This window comes from Anolis carolinensis, chromosome 2 (genome assembly GCF_035594765.1).
Source record: "Anolis carolinensis isolate JA03-04 chromosome 2, rAnoCar3.1.pri, whole genome shotgun sequence".
Classification (NCBI taxonomy): domain Eukaryota; kingdom Metazoa; phylum Chordata; class Lepidosauria; order Squamata; family Dactyloidae; genus Anolis; species Anolis carolinensis.
In genome coordinates, this window is record NC_085842.1 from 263,911,981 (window position 1) to 263,937,201 (window position 25,221).

The 25,221-nt window shown below is 37.8% G+C and overlaps 1 long non-coding RNA gene across 1 annotated transcript; it reads right to left on the reverse strand.

Annotated features, from left to right (window-relative positions):
* Positions 1–1,762: 1,762 nt before the first annotated feature.
* Positions 1,763–14,352, reverse strand: LOC134296655 (uncharacterized). Its single transcript, XR_010003475.1, has 2 exons — positions 4,506–14,352; positions 1,763–2,477 (listed from the first exon to the last, which is right to left on the reverse strand). It is a non-coding gene; the product is annotated as an uncharacterized LOC134296655 (long non-coding RNA).
* Between the last annotated feature and the right edge of the window lie 10,869 nt (positions 14,353–25,221).

A 25,221-nucleotide genomic window follows, 5' to 3' on the forward strand; every position in this document is an offset into this window, starting at 1 on the left:
GGCAACCTCATTACCTCTGAGGATGCCTGTCATAGATGCAGGTGAAACATCAGGAAAGAATACTTCTGGAACATGGCCATACAGCCCGGAAAACTCATAGCAACCTAGTGATTCTGGCAATAAAAGCCTTCGACAACACCTTTCTTTTTCTCTCTGTTGCCAGCTGGGGAAAATCCATTCAATCTATAAAATATGTTTTCAAGGAACTCCTGTTAAGCACTGTCCTTCTTAAATCCTCAAGTCTTTTTCTACAGGTTAATTAGAACTAAAATCAGGATGAAAGCAACAGCATTTGGCTAATCACATTTCTCTGTTAATAAACTGTCATTTCCACAGGAAAGCACACTGAGTTCTTTTTCTTTCATTGTGTTCAGTTTAATCTTTGTAAGGGAAGTGGCCATAAGTCTTTGGAAATCATCTTACTATTCAGTCCTATCTTGTGCAGTATCATTTGGGATGGTAGGGTGGCACAACTGTTAGAATAAGAACAAAATAGTTCATATATGAGGAAAGGAATGGGAGATGTATAACAGGGGATCAGGTAAGGCGAGCACATCTTTTCACAAAATCTATGGAAGGAATGGATGATGACAGTGTGATGACAGTACATAGGGTATTCACCAACAGGACCACACAGGAGCACCAATATAATAGCAGAGCGGACGCTATATTTTCCTTAACAGTTTAGGTGGGCCTTTCAAAGAAGATGAACTGAGAAACAGTAGTCAGATGATCAGCTTTTTTTTTTCCTGGCGTGACTTCAAATTGTTTCTAATGGCCAAGCTGAGACTTCAACCCTGATATCAAGACTTTGGATCTCATCACAAAGGCCATGGATTCGTGACTTGCTTTACCCCTCACCCCATGGGGGGAAGCATCTCTGCCCAGCTTCCACCCATTGCTGGTAAGGCAACACATGAATGCTCCCATTTAGCTGCAGTGGCATGCACCACTACCTCTCCTCTTTTGGCACAGAGCCTGGCCAGAAATCCCTGTGCATCATCTAACAGGCTCCATGCTGAACGTGGAGAGCAAGAGGCATACGACGGGCAAATTTGCCTGTGTGATGAGGTGAGTCCAATGCTCACTTCATGAAGGTGACTCTTCAATAGTTGCTTACCATTAACGAAATTGTAAATGCTTCTCTGCTTTGTTGGAGTTTATATTAGTGATTAGCACAGAACTTATCAACTTCCAGAGCTGAGGAAGCTGCACTTAACATTTAAAAAGTCTCAGAGGGCAAAGCCCTATCTCCACAGCCTGGTATGCTGTGATAGCGGTAACAACAATATCAGTGCTTTTTGTCATGTAAACAAGGTAACTGAAGACCAGGTAGGGTGATTCATGCTCCCAGATGTTACCATGAATCATCATTAAAACAGGGGACATTGCGCTTGTATGTACCTTGAAAACCTTTCTTCAAGTAAACAGGGTAAGTGGGGAATATGACCTCAGATAGTGTGATCCACTTTTAAAATATAGCGGTCATTGCACATCTTATTTACCTGACAAAATCATTTATTTTCCCATAACTATTCTAAAGGTTGTGGTGGGAGTACTTATGAGAGCTGCAAAAACAAGCAGAAGACACATGAAATCTATGCACCATGGATTGCTCTCCCTTGGGTTAGAGATATATTTACATTACTTCTGAGAGTTCACTTATTATAGACACCCCCAAAGTAGTGAAAAAATCCTGGAACCATGTTTAAAAGGATGTTTTCCTTTTTAAAATGGAAAAATCACAGTAGACTTATGAGGCTAATAATATTTGGATTTATTTATAAACATACATGGTAGTAGGCATAGATAACAACACTCCCATAAACCACAACTCTGTTGCTTCATGTCAAGTGCCCAGAAAAAGATTGTTGTTGCTGTCTCTGGCAATGGGACCAGATGGACATCGGAATTGTCCAATTGTGCATTAGAAGAGCCCAACACAGCAAAAGAGCCTAATGTGCATCAGTCCACTCTGACTGGTTCCTAGATATACAAGCGCAAATCACTACCAGGATCTGGTGCGCTTTTGCCATTAGCTAAGGAGCTTTAAAGTTATGCAAATGCAGACTGTGATGTAGAATCTTGACCTAATGCATTAAAACAACACCCTCATACCATGACATGGAGTTCAGTGTGAACCTGGAACAGGAAAATGTACTGAAAAGTTGTCAGACAGTGTTGACTTTTAACTTATGTGTCAGTAGAGTACTGAATTCTTTTAGCTCACATTTTAATGGGTTACCCAAGAAGTTGAAATCTATCTCTAAAAAGATTCAACAGCTGGGATATTTTAGTTTAGCAGCCAGAAGAGATTCACTGCCCCACTGACATGGCACTGTGTAGAGGAATGCTCTCAGTTCAGTGGTCCAGAATGTATTTACATGTACAATCTCTCAGGTTGAGTTGTTATCTTCTTCAGATAGGCCTGGGAAATTCTCCTATCAGAAGCTGTGGACAGCAGCTGGCAGTTAGACCTGTAAAAAATAATAATAATCCGATTTAAAAATAATGGGAAGGGATCTGGAGATATCAGGATGTCCAGGAAAGTTGGAAAGCCACAAAAAGGGAACTGGTGTCCACATGGAGTTTGTTGGGTGCATTCTGCTTACTCTTGGTTTAGTAAATACTGAGTGAGATGGGCCAGTGGCTTGTTGTAACATCCTTCCTGGAATAAATTATTTCTCAAAAACCATAAAGTGTACGTTCCTTGCCTTGCCATACTTGTACCAGTTATAAAGAGGATATTACTCCAGCAAAACTGAAAAGTGGGCATGTTTAATTCAGCATCCAAATCCCAGAGCTTAGTAGAGCATGTCTTCACTAGAAGTGCCTCTGGCTGGCTTTAAAGTATCTATGTTCCCAGCTACAGCCATTATACATTTCTGACAGCCTCTATTCCCAACCTGCCTGACATTTGGTGCAAGTGTATGGTACTCAACTTTTACATTTTAAAAGTTGTTGGTTGAACCAAGAGATCTCCTTTCATTTCTGCCAAAAGTACAGAATGGGAAATTTATTTTTCATGTTATTTTTTATTTCATGTATTCCCTTGACTTAAGAAGGGAAAATGTTCAACTGAGCTGCATGTAGAATGGGAGTATCTCTGCTGTTTTGGATTAGCAATGTCCTGTTTCTCTTGGCCTTGCTCATTATGTTCAGGCATTCTAGCAAACTTTTCCAACTCAATTTGGCATCTTGTACAGGAATTTGGAACTTAAGAACTGAAAATCCATATATTAACTTTGCCCCTTAGACCCCAATCTACATCGGAAATATATCCCAGACATAGTGGGAGACTTATACAAGTACACACACACCCTATCCAAACTGTTACATTGCCCACAGGCAGTGGCAGCTGGTGTCTCCCAAGTTAATAGGAGAGATAATCCACAGTGGCTTCTTGTACATATGTTTAAAGGACTAAAATTCTAATAATTTTAGGAATAATTTCATTGCACTTTCAAACTTTTGCCTTCTTTTTTCATGTCAGGAGCGACTTGAGAAACTGCAAGTCGCTTCTGGTGTGAGAGAATTGGCCGTCTGCAAAGACGTTGCCCAGGGGATGCCCAGATTTTTTTGGGGGGGGGGATGACTGTATGCTTTACCATCCTTGTGGGAAGCTTCTCTCATATCCCTGCATGGAGATGCAGCTGATAGAGGAAGCTCATCCATGTTCTCCCTGGGTTGGATTCGAACTAGCAACCTTCAGGTCAGCAACCCAACCTTCAAGTCATCAGTCCTGCCCACACATATGGAGTGAGGCACTGTCCTATTGATATGGGAGACACCAAATTCCACTAGCCAAAACTTTCATTGGCCAACATCTATGGCCAGGACATATCTTGGTATCTGTGTGTGCAGGCTACAGTCTCAATAGACTCCTCATGCCTTCAATATACATGGGACCAAAGGCCTAAATATGATTATGATGATTATATAATAATAATAATAATAATAATAATAATAATAATAATAATAATAATAATAATAATAATAATAATAAAACTTTTTTATATCCCATACCTATCTATTTTATATCCCATACCTACCTGAGGGGACTCAGGGCAGTTATACAGAGGCAGACATTTTCAGAAATAAAACTGAGGTATGAAAAGAACAGTACCTGCTGAGAACAGAAAGGCTAAACCTTTTCCTTGTTTTGTTTTTAGTACTTAAAACATTTATCAACCTGCACTGATCTGTGGTCCAATCTACACTGTCATATGATGCAGTTTCAAACTGCATCATATGACATTGTAGATGGGAACTGTGATGGTTTAGAAAATTAGAAAAGATGTCATAGACCTCTTGTAATCAGATCTACTAATGTCATGTTTTTAATCATACCAAACCAGGTTCCTATATTCTCCAAAAAACATAATTTTGTGCTAATTAATTTTATATACATATAAAATAAAGCCATTCCTATATTAAAATAATGCATGGTATGGATGTGATAGGGCCCTCGGTGGCACAGTGGGTTAAACCATTGAGCTGCTGACCTTGCTGACTGAAAGGTTGCCAGTTCACATCCAGGGAGTGGGATAAGCTCCTGCTGTCAGCTCCAGCTTCTGCCAACCTAGCAGTTTGAAAACATGCAAATGTGAATCGATCAATAGGTAACAGTGCTTCATGCAGTCATGCCGGCCACATTGGAGGTGTCTACGGACAATGCTGACTCTTTGACTTAGAAATAGAGATGAGCACCAACCCCCAGAGTCGGACATGACTTAATGTCAGGGGAAAACCTTTACCTGTATATCTGATATTTATTCCCTACATCAGTAGATATCAGCAGGAAAGGGCATCCCTGCCTCTCCCTACAAGCAAAAAATATAAGTTTCATAACTGCAAGTTTTAGTTTGAACTAAATCAAAGCTGCATTACATTAATCTTTGGTTAATTTGTTTTGTATATGAAATTTCACACATTTATGAACAAAAGCAATGTTAACAAACTAGATATCACAAATCGACAGTAGTTATCATTCTGATGTATATACATATTATTAATTTATAACACTTCCTTGCTAGGGTGAATAAGCAAAGGCATAAAATGGAAAAAATAACACCCTTAATCTTATTTTTTCAAATGGCTGTGCTAATTAGGCTTCATGATGTGCAGAAATATTCTTAATTAAGGAAATATCCCCAACATATTTTTTAATAAAAAAGATGATTTGTATAATGAAGGCCAAATGTAAGTCTTTTACTAGTCTCATCCCCCCCCCCCCAAAAAAACAAACAAACCCATGAGCATCATGCTCAATATTGCTTTCACAACATGGAACCTTGGAGCTACATCCATGTCGCAACATGCATTTTTTTAAAAAAATGACTCACTTCTTTTTTTTCCATTTAAAAATATGCATGCACTATAAACACTTTGTATTGAGTTCTTGTTGCAAATTAATAATTAGTAATTTTTACCTACATGTTATGTTAATTATTGTGCCATTTTAGCTATTCTTTGTTATTCCTACCTTTTTATTTGCCCTCAAACAGTCCAGGGAGTTTTTGTGTGTGTGTCAGGAGCGACTTGAGAAACTGCAAGTTTCTTCTGGTGTGAGAGAATTGGCCATCTGCAAGGATGTTGCCCAGGGGATGCCTGGATGTTTTACCATCCTCTGGGAGGCTTCTCTCATGTCCCTTCATGGGAAGCTGGAGCTGACAGATAGGGGCTCACTCTGCTCACTGGATCTGAACCACCAACCTTTTGGTCAGCAGTCCTGCCAGCACAAGGGTTTAACCAATTGCACCACGGGGGCTCCTAGTGCAGGTAGCAGCATAAATGAAATGGCAGGAAGCAATTACTAAGTCCCCCCAAATTGAAATATTTATGAGAGACCTTAATAGGTATGAATGAGAGTCTCAGATTTTATACACATTCATTCATTCATTCATTTCAGCATTGAAATTAAATGCCCCAATGTGGTTTAACCTTCCTTCTTTATTAAATGAAAATATATACCCTAATTCTTTGTTACTAGTCTTGTTTCACCTCCATCGTACTCTAAGTATCTATGTACCTAGGGCCATCTCAAGACATTTTTTCTGTCTTACGAATGATTTCTGGCTTCCTCGCCCTGTATTGTTAATCAAGTTGCACAGTACCTAAAGCCTGTCAAATTACTTTGATAGAAAATCCACAAAAACTTCTCCAGAGCTATAAGAATGCTACAGTAATATATCAAATAACTAACAAATTATTGTTATCTCATCACATCCATAATCAACCGGTTGAGGTTGCTGTCTCACTTTGCCTAATAATGGGCCTGGCTTTTTTTAATGAATCTACACCAGTAGTTCCCAAACTTATTTGGCCTACCACCCTCTTTCCAGAAAAAATATTACTCAGTTCCCCCTGGAAAGGGGGCATGGCTTAGAGGGGTGGGCATGGCTCCTGCTCAAGTGGGCAGGACTGAGCCTCTTCCCTAGTCCAAGATGCAGGGCTGGGAGGGGGAGGGGGAGGTGGAGGTGGGCGGGGCTGCAATTGGGTGGCCAGGGCTGGGATGGGCGGAGTTACGAGCTCTGAGGCAGGGCTGAGCTTCTATCCATGTCCTGTGGCACCTGCCATGACACAGGGGGCGGGGATAGAGGAGGGGGTGGGGCCTCTTCCCAAGTGCCTGATGGGGCTGAACCTCTATACCCCGCCCCTGTGTTCTAACAAGCGCCTCAGGAGAGGTATACAGAGGCTCAGCCCTGCCTTGCGCTCTTGGGAAGAGGCACCGCCCCCACCCCTAACCCCACCCTTTAGTCGTAAAAGGACTCTCAGGAAAGGTATAGAGGCTCAGCCCTGTCTCGGGCTCTTGGGAAGAAGCCATGCCCACTCCTCTAGCTCCGCCCCCTGTGTCCTAACAGACGGTTCAGGGGCTCAGCCCTGTCTCCGGCACTGGGGAAGAGGCCCCTCCCCTCCCCTGGCCCCACCCCCGTGTCCTAATAGGTGCCATCACTGTCCCCCTGAATCGCTGCAGCACCCACCAGGAGGTAGTAGCGCCCACTTTGGGAATCATTGATCTACACTAAGCATGGGCAGCCTCCAGGTGTTTTGGACTTCAACTCCCACAATTCTTAACAGCTGGAGTTGAAGTCCAAAACACCTGAAGGGCTGAAGTTGGACTATACCTGATCTAATCTGTCAAAGTAATCTAATTTGACACCACTTTAACTGCCATGGCTCATGGGAGTTGTAGGATGGTGAGGCATCAGAACTACTTGACAGAAAATGTTAAAAGACCTTGTAAAACTATTCTGATGATTAAGCCATGGCATTTAAAGTGGTATTAAACTGCATTAATACTACAGTATATATGCACTCCCTACTTCCCAGGTTGATGTACCAGGGAGTTCTCCAGAGCTTCTGCATTATGCCTGATAGGCTTCCGAGATTGAACATGTCTGGTATCTTTTAAATTTCTTCCTATCTCCCTCGACTTTCAAATAATTTATCATTTTAACTGTTCTATCCAGCACCCCAGTCAATCTATTGGCATTCCTTCTCAAAAAGCATAGTCCAAGAAAGAGGCAGAATGATGCTGGCAGTCTGCCAAATGTCAGCACAGTAGGATTCAACTTCACATGGCTGGGATGCCCCTTGAAGCTGTAAAAATAGAACACAAGAGTAGTTGACTGCATATGGAATCCTTTGCAGATGGATATTAACAAAAAGACATTGACTAGATATCTGTGATCCAGAAAAAGAGAAAAGAAAGAACCCCCCCCCCCCCCGCGGCCCTCGCATCAGTAAGAAAGTCTTCAATCCCTCCTTCAATTTGGAGTCAAATGAAAGGCTTTTTAGGATATATAAATTTAAACCCTTTGTCATCTTTTAATCCCTACAGGAGTTTGCAGTAAGCTCTTCAAGTGCAAAAGGCATCTTTTTAATGTGAAATATCTATCATGCAGCTACTTGGTCTTCTGAGGAATAAAGCCACATGTAGTACAAAAATGCATATGAACTGCACAGCCATGTATTTCATACTATCGGAATTTTCAAATGAGAAATAAGAACATGGTCCTATGTACATCTACTGAGAAGCAAACACAGCTCAGCTCAAAGAGATTAAGGGCTTCACCACACAAAGCTGCTATCCCAGAGCATTCATGGAATCAGGGAGAGGAGCTATTTGTTGGGATAATCACCCCTGCCACGACACCACAGGCCCATAACCCACGACAGGTCATGTGTTTACCTGAGGCATCCAAACAACACAGATAAACCTGAATTAATCTGGAGTAAACTGGAATTGTGATGAAGATTCCTAGGACCATGTTCCACGATTCCGGGTCAATCCCCATTGCCATCCTGGTTCTTCAGGCTCTGGCACCCCCACTCTCCCTTCCCAGCTGCCCCCAAAAACTTACCTGGTTGCATTTATAGGTCCCACAAAGACAGCTTCTTGTTAAAGTGAGAATGATTGTATATAGAGTTGTTTAAATGTAATTGAGTCATGGTTGTGCAATGTGAGCTGGAGATTGCATCATACACTGTGTGCTGCCTACTATGCAAGTGTGTAAAGGGTTAAACTTGGATTGCATCAGACAGCAGAGGATGAGATAAATAGCCCTCTACTTCCTATTTTTTTCTCTCTGCACCTTCCCGTGTGTGCCTGCGTGAGAGCTGTGTATCGTCTTGTGAGATTTCCATTAGTAAGTAAACATTTTGATAGATAACCGAAGACTGCAGCGTCGTTATTTATGCAGAGCTTCTTCGTCAGCGACTTCTGCTGCGTGTGCCTAGCAAAGCCGCTCTGATACTTCTGTCACGTCCAACCTCCCAATACATCATTTGGATGCATCAGAAGTTTTCTTCAAAGGGCTTGCACATGCAGCCAGGCTTCTCTGGTAACCTGGAAAGTCCAGGTTGGGAAAAACTCAATGAAACTGAGTTCTGAATATACAGTACATGCATTAGGTTATGCATAATAGATTTTATGTAATTTTGCATATAAGGTAACGTTATAACAATATCAATGTACTCATAATGTATATTATCAGTTTTTCTTGAAAACTGAAATTTGCCTCTTTTCAGGATTAGAAGTCAGGAGATAGACAATTAATTCCATTAACTTTAAATACAGGTAACTGAAATTAAATGTTTTGTTGATTTGGTCACAAAAGAAGTTAAGAAATACAACTCTATTCCTCTCTCAAACCACACCTGATACAGAGTACTGCATTTCTAACCTGAGTTAAGAATAGTTTAAAAAGAAATGACTTTTTAAAGTCAAAAGTGCAAAGACATGAAATACTGATTCCATAGCTATTTCATTCTTGAATCACAAGAATGAAATGACAAGGAAGAATCAAGCTGAAGAATCAAACTCATTTTCCCCTGGAAATGTTTTTGCCATTCAAAATGATTTCCAGCTCAGAGGAATACCATGAGTCCCATAGAATTCGGAAGACATTGTATTACACACTAAAGCCTGAACAGATGCAATTCAGCTGAAGTGAATATTGTAGAACCTAATGGGTTTTAAAATGGGTCTACACTAACAACAGTTAAGTCAAGAACATGCTGAATCACATAAAAAGCAAAGACTTCTAAAAATAGATCATAAATGCACTGTGCAGAGTGCAGTGGGATTTTTTTTTTGTTGTTGTATGATGTGTGGTCATTTATGGCTTCATTTTTTATTTACACATTTAATATTTTTGATCAGATCTTTTTCCACTGAAGTCTTCAACAGATACATCACAGGTTTTGAAACTAGAGCTACGCTTCCGACGTTATTGTACAGCATAGAGAAAGCTTAGTTTCGTTCATTATTAGCTGTGGAAATCTCCTGAGACAAAGATGAGGCAAGTTTTTCATGTGCCAACCAAACAGTCATCACAAATTTTCATTTGTTATAGAAGGCAGAAACAGTTCCTACAATCCATTAAGAGTATTACAAAATTGGGAGCATGAAATAAGGATCTTGTGGTATGGCACGAGATAGGTATGATTCTCAGATGTTGTGTTGTTGCACCAGCCCAGGCCAGCATTATCAGTACTGGGACACTTAAGTTCAACATCCTCTGAGTGTCCTACCACTCATTCCCCACCCCCTTCTGTGCTTATCTAAGCACATACCTATCTAGATAGGTGCCATACCTATCTAGACAAACTTCAGACAGAACAATATGTGCCCTTTTATACCATTAATGACATTGCAGACATATAGTGTCAGTGAGAAAATGCCCACAGAGATCAGCCAGTTATGAAGATTTCATAGATCTTAGAACACATTTGCTCTGTTGTACTACCCTCAAAGGTTCATTATCTACTTAGAACTGAATTATATGAGTCTACACTGCCATATAATCCAGGTCAAAGCAGTTAATCTGGATTTTATATGGCAGTGTAGATCCAGCCTGAGATTTCATAGGAACTCCTTTCCTATAAAGAATTGAATGGCATTTTATTTTCTATCCTTTTATAAATGGGTGAAAACATTTTTGTTTCATCAGACCCTTGAGGACTGACTGCCCTGGGTGAAAGGGCCTTTCATAAACTGTGCTGTTTTTATTTGTCATTCTTCTTTTTAATGGCAATGCTTTAGACTATTTTTATTGATGGTTAAATTATATTCCAGATTTCTAGATAATGGGGCTTTCCCAGTTGTATCAGTTTTAACTTGTATACATTGCCTAAAACCCGTTATATTTTGTAGCAGTATATGGAATATCTCTCATGAAGCTGTTCTGTGAGTAGCAATAACGGACACATGCTGGCACAAGCATCCTTGCATCTCTTTCCATTTGTGCAGTAACACTGATTTGTTGAACCATGACCCTGCTATCTTACTCCCAAATACCCTCATAACCCTGCCTTCCTGTCTTATGACTGCTCTGCAATTTTCCTTATTATTTTAAGCAATTTTTGCAATTCCAGTGGTGGTTAATTAAGAAAATCAAAGTAAAGTAAAATTTAAAAATGGCTCTGAAATAGCAAAGGAAAATCTGAAGAAGAGGGGAATCCTGCCTCTTGATGTTATTGTAGTCCTGACACAAAACCTGAACAGCCCCATCACACAAAGAAATCGACAGGAATGTTGCAGGATTGGCAGCTACTAATGGACTTTGCATGTCAATAGTGAGCAACATGTTATTCATGGAGAAGAGGCAGACCAGCAAAGAAATGTGTATAGTGTTGAATTTTAATGCCACTTTTCCTTCTTTGTGTGCTAAATGTGCAGTGTGAAAAGTGCCAGCTCTCTAATTTCCTTAGATCAGTGGTTCTCAACCTGTGGGTCTCCAGATGTTTTGGCCTTTAATTCCCAGAAATCCTGACAGCTGGTAAACTGGCTGGGATTTCTGGGAGTTGTAGACCAAAACACCTTGGGACCCACAGGTTGAGAACCACTGCCTTAGATGACTCTAGGTTGTAGCACTGAGAAAGATATTGCCATCCAGGGAAGATTTGTCCAGCTAGAAGCAAAAACAAATGAAAATATGATATCAAAACAACAATATACAGAATACTGTGATGTATGTGGATTTGACATATTTGACATATTTACTCACCTGGACAAGGAATATATGTGTATATATATATATATATATACACACACACACACACACACACACACACACACACATACATACATACATATATGAGGCCCCTATAAGTTGGTCTTGTACTAGATCATTAGGAAGTCTTCCCATTTTCAGCTGGACAGCCAGAGCAGACCCTAGAGTAAAGGTGACCTCAAGGTGCTGCAGTATTGGCTTGAACTCTGCCAGTTGATTCCACAGCCTGAGTGAGGTCAACTGACCTTACAATCCAGTGCACAGACCTTAGACATTCTGGCTGCAAAAGCCTTACTGTCTCAGCTAAGCTCATTTGAGTGACATGCCTTGCCTCAGCTAACAAAGTCTCCTCTGCAAATGGTCAGCTTCTGCACTGTTACCTTTAAATTGAAGAGCTCATTGAAACAAGTGCTCTCTGCAGCCAGTATTTCCCTCTTGTGATTTAAAAGACAGGAGTACATTTAATGTTTTTGACAATTGCAGCTTACCTAAGAAGATGTGAGCCTGAACTTATTACAGCCCATATTGAGGGTAAGATAGCCATAGAATTGACAAGGAAGTGACACAGGTAGATAGCGAAAAATGGATTTGTAATTAATTTACATCTGCACTACCACAATGACACTATACATACCTCTCAAGTGTATGATAGTCTCCATAGCTATGCTACCAAGAAGAGGGTTTTTTTTAAAAAAAAATCAGGTATCTCTCGCTATATATCTATATTGCATATTTTCCACATACGCACTAAAGAGCAGCATTGCTTACTAGCATACTACCTAATGAATTAGGGTGATGTGATCATCTGATGGACATAGAACATTGAAGTAACAAAGCGTAGTGTAATAGCATGTATCACTTTGATGAAACCTAAAATCCCATAAAACAAAGAAGGAAAGGGTTACAACATGCCACTCCAAAAGAGCTAGACCACAAATACAATTTTCCAGCTGAAAATAGGAAGACTTCTTAACATTACAGGACTTGTAACATTTGATGGTTTTGAGACTCACTAATATATATATTCCTCCAGGTGAGTAAATATGTCAAATCCACATACCTCATAGTATTCTGTATATTGTTGTTCTAATATCACTCATTATTCTTGTCAGGTATTTTATTTTAAATCTTTATCTAATTTTAATTATTATCTAAGAAATCTAAAAAATAATTTAATCTGTTAGTATGTTAATAAGTTAGTAAGCTACTATTATGTAGACAAAAAATAACTATGTATCCCTATCCCATTCTTTCAGTGGCTTTTGATTGTACATGCAAGAACAAGCCAACCCAAAAGCCCATGAATTCAACCGAGTGTAGTCCATGCTATTTTTCTGGCAAAAATTCTACCTCTTGCTATATTTCTGGAATGATTTTCGGCTTTTAATTCAAACATTCATCTGTATGTATGCTGGGAGGCCATGCTGGGTTTTCTTATACAGTAGTTGAGAGTTGTCATTATTTTCTTTCTGTATGTGTAAACATGTATTTTATCTTTCCCCTTCCTATTACATTTTCCAAAATAATTCCCTTTGCACTTTCATACTTATTTGGTTCATGTGGATGAAATCCACTCTTCACTGGTTTATCTTTATAGTGTGCTTACATGCTTATAGTCTCTAAAGTCTCTGAAATGATAACAGATACTCAAAAGAAAAGCAATCTAGTAAGATTCTAGTCAAACTGAGAAATTCCTCCTTGAGCAAAACTAGCCACACTACATTTATTTTTGTGTTTTCAGTGAACCCTTCATTTTCAACTAGATCACCTAACTAGACATATGAGAAAACATTTAGAAGAAAGCAAAACCATATGCTGCTTTTTGCCCATTTTTGTAGAGAGAAAGATCAGTCCTGCGTGGTTCACATCGGTGTCAATGCAATAAAACTGCTTTTCTTTGAATGGGTAGATTGAATAGATATTTGGTTTCTAGTGATGTCCCAGTGATTTATATATTGGCCCAGAGTATAAATATGGTCAATAAGTAAACCTGTGTCTATTACAGAAGCTTTTCTCTAACTTGCAGTGTAAAATGGGGTTCTGTGCATGTTCAATGTTTAATTTAATTTTGTTGGTGTGAATGTAATGTAATTTTTGTTTATGACTGTGAGTTCTTGTACAGATAACACAAATTGTATAAGAGCTCCTAGGAGAATATAGGAAGATTGAACAATGTTGGTGCTCCCAGGCACATCATCCTCACTATATTGATTTGAGCACAAAGATCTGAATCTGAGTTGGAAAGCTTGTTGTTGCCAAGTAGTTAAGTTATAAGGAAGCACAATTTATGACTCTACATGTTGTATTATTGCTATTGTTGATTAAGACATAGCAATAATACAGCATGTAAAATACAGCATTGTTGGTTAATACACCCCCTCGATGGATTGCCACCTTGTCGTGGTGAGGGGGCTTGCATGTTCCAATGAACCTGTGGGCATAACTACCGGAGTCATTCACTTGCAGGGGATGTTCCAAACCATACACAATCTGAAGACCTCAACGGCGGATCAGGCAGAAGATAATATGGTACATGTTACAGTGGCTGTGAAGACGGAAGAAGGCTGCAACAGATTGAGAAGCCATTGTCATTGTGTTAATCATGCCACTGACTGTGTGTTAATCAGCTATGCACCTACCTCCACACAGAGGGCCTTCTAAGGCACAAAGATAAATGGAGGCAGAAAAGATGCAGGGCAGAGAAGCAGTCATTATCATAAATTTTATCAGCTATAGCAAAAGGCTATTATAATATATGGAATAAACATATGAACAAAATTAAAAAGAAATTATTAAAATATTAGCAATAGCTTTAAAATCATTTTACAGTCTCCTTAAAACCAACACATAAAAAGTGTACAATTAATATGTATACTACAAAATACTCCTTAATGAAACAAGAACATTGTTTTTTAGCTGCCACTGTAAATTGAGCCACCCAATATGTGGCAAATAGCCATGCATCAACTAGTATTTCTATTTCTACCTGTTGAGGTGTGCAGTCTTTATATATAATGTGTGGCACTAACCTTTGTCCAGGGACAAAATGAAAGGGACAAAATAACAGGTAATTGATTATATCATCAATCTTATTACAACCAAATACTGATTTTCTTTCAGTAAGTGAAATGCTTTAAAATCTTCCTTCTAGATATACAGAAGGCATTCACTAGAATTTAAGTTCTGTAAAAGGACTTTGGAAATTAGAGTTTCAAAACATTGTGTGTTTCATCATTGATCTGAATCTGTGGGTATTACATGGGGAATTGTGCCCAATCTATGCCTGCTCCAAATCAGTTATCATCATAATAAAAAATCCAGATTTAATTATCATAAAGACAAAGGCTAGATCTACGCTGCCATACAATGCAGTTTAAACCAATATAATGCAGTTTGAACTTCATTGAACAGCATTACATGGGTCTATACTGATCACAATTGTGCCCAAACTCCAGATGGCGATACTGTATATACTTGAATATAAGCCAACCCAAATATAAGCCAAGGCACTTAATTTTACCACAAAAACTGGGAAAACTTACTGACTCAAGTATAAGTTAGGGTGGGAAATGCAGCAGTTACTGGTAAATTTTAAAAATAAAAATAGATACCAATAAAATTACATTAATTGAAGCATCCGTGGGTTAAATGTTTTTGAATATTTACATAAAACTGTAATTTAATATAATAATAAGACTTTAATAAGATAAGACTGTCCAACTCTGACAGTATATATGATTACATATATACTTGAGTATAAGCCAACCTGAATATAAGCCAGCCAGGACCCTCACTTGAGTATGAGCTGGGAGGGGATTTCTCAGCCCTAAAACGGGCTTAAAACTTGGTTTATATTCGAGTATATATGGTAAATCAATTCTAGCTGAAATTGAGGGGAAACTCTTTTGTTTGAAAGAGCAAAATCAAATCAACAGCATGAAGCAAAATTGTTGTCTTTCAGTTACTAATAGCCAGAGAAGGAAATGAGGGGGAGACTATTTCTGAATCAGATCATTTATATAAACATAAAATAAAAAAGTTTGCAGAATTCACTCCTCCAGTTGATGAGAACAGATTGTGCTAAATCACCATTTAAACCCATTCTCACTTGTAGAGAATTATTTTGGTGTAACAGCTGAATCAGCCTCATCCACCTTTGTTTTAGCCAGTATATGCCATAAACACCGCCTCTCTATCAAATCAAATGCTGATAAGAACTTTATAAAAGTTCTATAAATATATTAATTTGAGATACTGATAAACTTCGATATAGGATGATGTAATGCAAGACTTGTTCCAGAGTGCTTCTGCCTCTCCTGAAACTTGTTTGTTCCCTATAGATAATAGATTATTATCCCTTTCCAAGGTTTGTGTAAAAAAATATCATGTATAGAGTTTAGAGGCCACATATAAAGGACCAATGGGCCTATAATTAGAAGGATCTTTTGTTTCCCCCTTTTTGAAGATTGGCACAACAATGATAGACTGCCACTCTGAAAGATAGTTGCCAGTTGAGTTAATGTTATGTAAATAAGTCATTTTCCAAGAATAGGTGCCCACCAACTTATGTCTATTGTAGATATCTTAAGGGGAATTATATTTTTTCTAAGGACCCTGACACTTTGATGTGTGGAAATCAGACTTTTTTATTCAATTTGGAAATACAGGCGGCCACTCAGGAAATTTATCAGAACTCTGTAGCATATTGACTTTATTGTCAAGTTGCTTCCAAAGATGTGCCTGAAATGGATAGCTCATACCTCAGAAGTAATTGAGGTACAGACTGACAGGTCTTCTATACCAGGGGTCCCCAAACTTTTTGAACTGAGGGCCAGTTAGTGATCTTTCGGACCGTTGGAGGGCCGGACTATAGTTGGCCACCAAGCAATAATAATAATAATAATAATAATAATAATAATAATAATAATAATAATAATAATAATAATAATAAAAAATAGGGTTGGAGGGAGACCCTTTGGGCCATTGAATCCAATCCCCTTCTGTCTTTGGGCACCAAAAGCACAAGCAAAGCACCCATGACAAATGGCCTCCCAGCCTCAATGTTAATAATAATAATAATAATAATAATAATAATAATAATAATAATAATAATAATAATAATAATAATAGTTGGAAGAGAAGAAGAGAACCCTTGGGTCATTTAGCCCAACCCCCTTCTGCCTTTGTGCCGTGGGGGCCGGATAAATGGCTTTGATGGGCCACATGTGGCCCCCGGGCCTTAGTTTGGGGACCCCTGTTCTATATTCTCTGCAACTGCTCCATATCAAATTACAGAATTTGGTTTCCTTGTCTTTACTAAGGGTCAGATCCAAAGATATCCACTTGTTAACAAAATAAACCTTTTTTTCCATAGGAAAGGCTTTATATTCTTCCCATTGTTGCTTTAGAAAAGAAATGCCTAACCATTTCAACTCTTACTCAGATACTCTTTCTTGGATTTGGATTCACTATCAAACCAAGTCTGCTGTTGGTCCCTTTGTCAGTTAAATATGAATACAGTTTTACACCACTATTGTTATGGGATCCTGGGATTTCTTAATGATTACCAGACTCAAAAATGGTGCTGGAAGCCACTCAGTGCTGTAATGATGATCTCCAGAGTGATCTTTGTTATCAGTTGTATTATCAATCTGGCAATCCATTTGTTTGTTTGTTCGTTCATTCATTCATTCATTATTGGATTTATACCTTGCCTTTCCCCGACAATGGGATTCAAGACAGCTTACAATAATCAAACAATTATTTTACAAAAGTTAAAAATGAATTAAACACCCTGAAAACATATTTAAGCATATTTCCAATAAAAGTTAAAAAGATGAAAACGCTAAAACCATTTTAAAACATTAAAGAAACAGCATATTATTTACACATGCATACACTACAGCTCCATAATTAAAAATTTAAGATTCAAAAGCCTTCCTAAGTAAAAATGTTTTCACTTGCTGAATGAAAGAGAACAGGGAGGAGACCAACCAGACTTCCTGCGGGAGGAAGTACTACAGTTTTGGCACAGTCAGTACTACTGGACTCTGGTCTCTTCATTACTTATGATCCCTTTATTGGAGTGTTTGAGTCGGGGCTGCTTAAGGAATTAATCATGCAGTACACTGATTTTAAACTGGTGTACCAGATGTCCCTGCCAATTGGAAGATTATGGAAATCTCACAATGGTTGAAATGCCAATTGAAGATTTTGGATCCAAAATTTGTGAGATGCTGAAATTACAACTCACAAGACGAGAGCTCACAGATCTGTATAATACCTATGCAGGTGTTGCCTAGTTAACTAGGCAAGCAGTACATCTCATTCTTTAGGATTATTCATAAGCATTTTGATTCATGCTAACCAAAGTACCATAAAGGAATTGACATGTATTCTACTAATCTTGGAATGGGAGATGTTAACAAGCTGGAATATGTCCAGGGTCTGGAGAACAAGCCCTATGAGGAGCGGCTTAAAGAGCTAGGCATGTTTAGCCTGCAGAAGAGAAGGCTGAGAGGAGACATGATAGCCATGTATAAATATGTGAGGGGAAGTCAAAGGGAGGAGGGAGCAAGCTTGTTTTCTGCTGCCCTGGAGACTAGAATGTGGAACAATGGTTTCAAACTACAGGAAAGGAGATTCCACCTGAACATTAGGAAGAACCCTACCCCAGAGTGTGGTGGAGGCTTTTAAGCAGATGCTGGATGGCCATCTGTTGGGGGCACTTTGAATGCGAATTTCCTGCTTCTTGGCAGGGAGTTGGATTGGATGGCCCATGAGGTCTCATCCAACTCTATGATTCTATGATTTGAGAGAGAGTGTGTGTGAGAGAGAGGACTGCATTGCTTGCTACTTTTTTTTGTTAAATCATGGGTATGTAAAATTGGGATTAGAAACTGAGAAATAAATAAATTTAAAGGCAATGGTAAAGCAGGAAGGATGTTAGAATCATAGAATTAGAATACACCACAAGGACCACCCAGTTCAATGCCCAGCTATTTAGGAATATACAATATGAAACAACTCCAGACAGATGGCCATCAGCCTCTGTCTAAAAATCTCTGGAGAAGGAGACTCCACCATAACCCTTCTGGAGATGGACAATTAGCTGGTAAATTCAATCTGGTCAAGACGAAGTCATGCATCTTAACCATGGTCTGCAAGGTAGAGTTCATCATCAAAAACCTTTGAATACAGAATGTTGCAAACATGTGGCCATAATAATATTTCACCCAAATACTCATCTTTTTTCAGGAGCAAGACATTAGCTTCCAAATTCTTGACTTTGGGAGGAGTTAATTAATCTCAACTCTGATCTAAACTATCAGCTTCTTTGTTGTCACTGAATATATTTTTTTTCTTGGAAATGCACTCTATGAGCCCTAAGACACACCCCTATAAGACCTATGAAGGTTTTTTTTTCTGTTGGTGGTACTGAAAATAGCATTCATCTTAACAATTGATGGTCTTACAATCAAATAAATATGGTATTAACATGGTCTTGCTCAGCCCTTAAGACTGAGCAGTAAGAAGCTGAGAAGGGAAATATGTTGTACCATTAAAAGAGCTATTGATTTTTACAGACATTGTGACCCAAAAAACCTTCAGTTCAGTTCTTCCCTAACCTCTGGTCCCACCAGATATTTCATCCCTTGAGAAAAAGTTTTGTTTTTTTTCTGTTTTTTTTTTGTAATACTTTTTATTGATGCTTTTAAGTTACATAGGAGGCCCTATAGGAAAGTTGGGAAAGGATCGTCCGAGGGAGGGAGGTTAACCTACGACTAGGGAAGGGGGGGGAAAGGGTGCTGGGTGAGAGGGGAGTGGGAAGAGGGTAGATCCCTACGGTATGTAGTTTGAAGGAAAGGGGGGAGAGGAGGGGTAAACTAATGGTTGGGGTGTATTGGGGGGGGGGGTGGTTGACTTCCTTTCTTCTTTCTTCCAGTTTTCTGGTTTCTCTTACGTATAGTTTTCCTTTAGATACTCTTCTAGATCCGTCCAGTCAGTTTTCTTCATTCTATTATCTGTATTTTCTTTAACTAATAATGTTAATCTGTCCATGTCTTTTATCTCTATGATTTTATCTATCCACAGATCTTTTGTAGGTGGAGAATCTGATTTCCAATATTTGGCGATTATGATTCTCGCTGCAGTTATAAAATAAGTGAAAAGTTTATCTTTGTTTGTGTCCAATTTTTCTTTTGGATCTATAAGGCCTAATAGGAAGATTTCTGGCTTCAGCTCCAAATTTAAATTTAAGATTTTATTACATTCTTTTTGTATTGCCTTCCAATAACTAGTTACTTTTTTGCAATTCCACCACATATGGAAATAGGAACCGACTTGTTCTTTACATCTCCAGCAGATATTATTTGCATTTTTCCACATTAGACCTATTTTTTTTGGAGTCAGATACCATCTGTGAATTACTTTTAACCAATTTTCTTTAAGATCTGTTGCATTTTTTTTGTCCAGATTTCTTCCCATTCATGTAATTTTATTGATCTACCTATGTTTTGGGCCCATTTTGTCATTGAGTTAGTAATCTCTGCGTCTGCCGTTTCCCATTCTAATAATTTTTTATATATTATTGATACTACTTTGTTCTTTCTTTGGGTCGCAATATCCCAAAAACCATTATCCATTGTAAAGCCTATCTTTATATCATTTTTAAAAGCTTCTTTAATTTGCAAATATTGGGACCATGAAACATTTTTATTAATTTGTTGTATTTCACTCAACTCCTTAATTTGAGGGGATTTTTGAATTAGACTGTCTTTCTTTAGGATCTCCTTGTAAGTCGGCCACTCTGTCCACCCTAGCAGCCTTCTCTGATTGGCTTCTAAAGGGGAAAGCCACAGTGGTGTTTTTGTGTATAGATAGCTTTTATATTTGTCCCAGACTTTTATCAGGGAGGACCTCACAAAGTGGTTTCGGAAATTCTTTTCCACATTCACTTTGTTGTACCACAGATATCCGTGCCATCCTCTACGTAGATCATGGCCTTCCAAAGTTAAAATTTTTATTTTTTGGAGATTTGTCCAATCTTTTATCCAGTCTAAAACACAGGCCTCGTGATACAGTCTTAAGTCTGGGAGCCCTACACCTCCTTTAGTTTTAGGGGTAATCATCGTACTGTGTTTAATCCTGGGTCTCTTGTTGTTCCATATAAATCTAGAAATGTCCCGTTGCTATTCTTTAAATATGTTGTTATTCCTTATTATGGGTATGTTTTGAAAGAGGTAGAGGATCTTAGGCAAAATGATCATCTTAATTGTGGCTACTCTTCCTAAAAGAGACAAGTTTAGATTTTTCCACACCTCTAAATCTTTCCTTATTTCCTTCCATTTTGTGATGTAATTTAGTTCTAATAATTGGTTATTTCTGGCTGAAATCCAAATTCCTAAATATTTTATTTTTGAGGGAGTTTCTAGTCCTGATTCTTCTTTCAATTCATCCTTGCTGCTTCTTGTCATGTTTTTGGTTAAGAGTTTTGTCTTCTTTTTGTTAATTTTAAATCCCGCTACCTTCCCAAAATCTTCTATCCTATCTAACCATTTTTGAATATTATGTTTGGGGTTTTCTATAATACAAATTATATCATCCGCAAAAGCCCGTACCTTGAATTCTTGCTTATCTATTCTCAATCCTTTTAGGTTTTTGTCCTCTTTTAAGTTGCGGATTAGTATTTCCAACGCAAAAATAAATGTAAGGGGAGAGAGGGGACAGCCTTGTCTGGTCCCTTTATTTATTGATAGGGTTTCCGTTGTTTGACCGTTAATCCGAATTTTAGCTGATTGTTCATTATATATAGCCTTGATACCATTTTGGAACTGCCACCCTACATCCAATTCCTGCAGCAGTACTTTAAAAAAATCCCAATTCAATTTATCGAAAGCCTTTTCCGCATCCAGTGATAATAGTCCCAATTCTTTTTGTTGATTGACTTCATAGTATTCTAACGTATCAATTATTGTTCTAACATTATCTCTTATACTTCGGTTGGGTAGAAACCCTGTCTGTTCTTCTGATACCCAATCTTTCAGGAAGTCTTTAAATCGATTTGCTAAGATTTTTGTAAATATTTTATAATCATTGTTTAGTAGCGAGATGGGTCTATAGTTTTGTACTTCCTCTGGGTTTGTATCTTCTTTATAGATCATTGTAATTTCTGCCTCTTTCCATGATTCTGGGATGCTTCCGTTTATTAAAGCCAGATTCATTATCTTTTTCAGAAAATTGACTATATCATTTTGCAGTACTTTATAAAAGCCCGCTATTAGGCCATCAGGTCCGGGGGATTTATTGACCTTTAATTCTTTGATCACTTTTTGGATTTCTTCAACTGTGATTTCTTTATTTAAATTTTCCCTTTGTTCCTCCGTTATCTTTTCTAGGCCTTGTTTACTAATATAAGATACTATTTCCTCCATTTTAATATTGTCCCCAGTATATAATTTTTGGTAAAAGTCCTTAAATTCCTCTCTTATATCTTCTTCTCTTACTGCAATTTTATCCTTTATTCTGATCTTTGTAATTTGTTGGCTTTGTCTTTTTTTTCTTATTAATCTAGCTAGCCATCTACCCGGTTTGTTTGCATTCTCAAAATGGTTTTGTTTAACCCACTTCATTTGCTTGGCTAGTTTCTCCAATTCCCAATTATTTTTATTTTTTTTAAGTAATTCCAGGCTCCTTTTCACTTTTTGATTGTTTGGGTTTGCTTTCAGATCCTTTTCCTTCCTTTCAATTTCTTTCCTCAAATTATCTAGTTCTTTGTGTTTCCTCTTATTTTTAATCGCCTCTTGTTGGATGAAAAACCCTCTTGCTACTGCTTTGAATGTGTCCCATATTACTTGTGGTTTGACTTCCGGGGTGTCATTTATCATAAAAAATTCACGTGTCACCAATTTAAGTTTCTTTATATCCTCCTCCTGTTTTAGTAGATTATCATTTAGCCTCCCTGTTCTTGGATATCTATTATTGTTTATCTCCATAATTATTGGGCAGTGGTCAGAAAGATCTCTTGGCAATATTTGGATTTTACTGATTTTGGTTGTAATTGTTTTCGAAGTCCAGGTCATATCGATCCTAGACCATATGCTATGCCTATTTGAAAAGAAGGTATAGTCTTTCTGGTTAGGGTTGTGTTCTCTCCATGCATCTTGCATGTCAAATTCTTTTTTTAAAGATATAAAATTTTTAGGAAGGAGGCCAGAATTCTTTTTACTTTCCTTTTTCCAAGTTTTATCCAAATTTTTATCTAGTATTCCATTAAAATCTCCCATAATCACTAATTGATCACATTCTGATTGATTTAATTTTTCCTTTAATAATTTAATGAATTTTGTTTTGGGGCCGTTCGGTACGTAGATATTACAAAAGAGAATCTTTTTACCTCCTAGATCGATTTTTACCGCTATTATCCTTCCTTCTTTATCTTTGAATGATTCTTCTGATTTAAATTTCTTGTCTATATAAAGTACTACCCCTCTTTTTTTTCCTTGGTCTAGTGAATAGTATTCTTGTCCTAATTGGTTATTGATTAGATATTTTGCATGTTTCTGGGCTATATGTGTTTCTTGTAATGCTATTATACTGTATCTCCCTTTTCTTAAATAGTTAAATAGTCTTTTCCTTTTACTGGGTTCATTTAGACCGTTAATGTTATTGGAAAAACATTTTATTGATTGTGTGAAATTACTCATCTGCCAAAATATCTTCTCCTTCCTCCTCCTCCACCTCTTCTTCCTCTGTCATTCCATCTTGTTCCTCATCCTTTAATTGGTGTCCTGATGCTTCCTTAGTTTCTCTTGATGTTTCTCTTGGTGAGTCAAATCTTCTTTTCTTTGTTTGTTTCGGATTTTTCATCTCTTCCGGAGAAGTTTCTGGTAATCCTGGTTCGCGGTCTTTCCTTAGTTTTTTATAGAAGTCCCTCGCTTTTTCCTCCGTCGTCAGCCAGAACTTTTCCCCATTGTATGTCGTCATTATTCCCTCATACTTTTATATATGAAAAATACTTTAGCACTATTGTTGGGATATATATGAGAAAAACACAGTTGGATTAAGGTCATCTAAAAGTCCTTGTCAGATGTCTTCATAATGTTTATAATTCTTCATAGAAGTCCATTCTTCATTTGTGTCAGAAATCCCTCTTTTATTTGTATGCCATAAACTTTATGAAACTACTAAACAGCTAGTATTGTTACAGAGAAATGTATAGGCATGTAAATGTGGAAAGGTAGGCTATTCAAAACTTTCATGTTTATAATTGCATCATGGCAGAAAAACAAATAGAAGGAACCCAAGCTGAAATGCAAAATAAATTGAGAATGCCAGAGAAATATTAATGCATGGTATGCTTTCATCAGTGAAATTCATTGGTCAGTGCATATTATGTCTTAATTATTCTTATCTAGACTTAATTTATTTCTGCAAATTAGCATTAGTATGAATTCACATGGTGAAATACATGTGAAATTTCTTGAGGAAGGTGATGGAAAATCCCAATACCATAGATAAAAGAATGTATGGGAATAATTCATTTTGAACAGAATGTGCAGACACATTGTCACAAATTACTTAGGGAGACAGATTTTATTCGCCAAGTGGGACAAGGACTTTACAAACAGGAGAGATGAGAGCAAGTAAGATAACAGTTCCACTATATCTGTCTCAGCAGTAATTATTCAGCTTCCAGCCACAATCAGCAACAATTTGAGCACTGTGTTGAAAACGTAACATCTGTGAAAAGAACATTTCCGTTAATTATGAAAAGTACTTTTTCTTCCATGTTATCTGGAGGTCTAGCATAACTTTGGGAATACCATACCCACAAAAAATAAAATAAAACTACTTAGGGTTTAAATAGTATAACAACTCTTCCTAACACATATATATGTAAACCCACACTAGTGAGTTTAAGGGCCAGAACCAAAGAGAGCCATAATCCAGCACATCTAGACATTACTAAAAATTTAGAGAAGTTTGTAGAAACAAAACCCCAAAGGAAGTCCATAAGGGTGGGTTGAGATATGCATGTGTGTCACATTAAGGCAGGCATTCTGTGAGTGACGTGTGCAGGCATAAATCATCCTTACAACTGTTTATGTTTTTGGAGGGATAGAGAGGTGGGGCTGTTGAAAAGTATTCCCTCCCCCCCTTCCTCCCTTTGCAGTGACCAAAGCCCACCCCACGTAAGATCTCAAAGATGATGTAATTATTTTGCATCATGTTATAGACCATACCTAGATGCTTCACCAGTCTCCCTTTCCTCTGTTCAGCATGAGCCACAAAATTGCTGGGGAGGGGGAAAGCACAATTTCAGAGGATCAGTCATAAATTTAGGGAGAAATGCATAGACAATTGTAAAACAGTTCTATATATAGAACTACTATGCTGTGCTCAATTATAAAGGGTTCTTGGCTGTGACTGTAACATCAGATTATGACTTACATTTGAATAAATCTTCAGTATGACAATTAAATACATACCGTATATACTCGAGTGTAAGCCGAGTTTTTCAGGCCTTTTTAGGACTAAAAAAAAACCCCTTGGCTTATACTCGGGTGAGGGTCCTGGTAGGCTTATATTCAGGTCAGCTTATACTCGAATATATATGGTACATTTATTATTTTTCTCTATTATTATTGGTATTGTTACATTTATTATTTTACTCTATGAATTATTATTATTACATTTATTA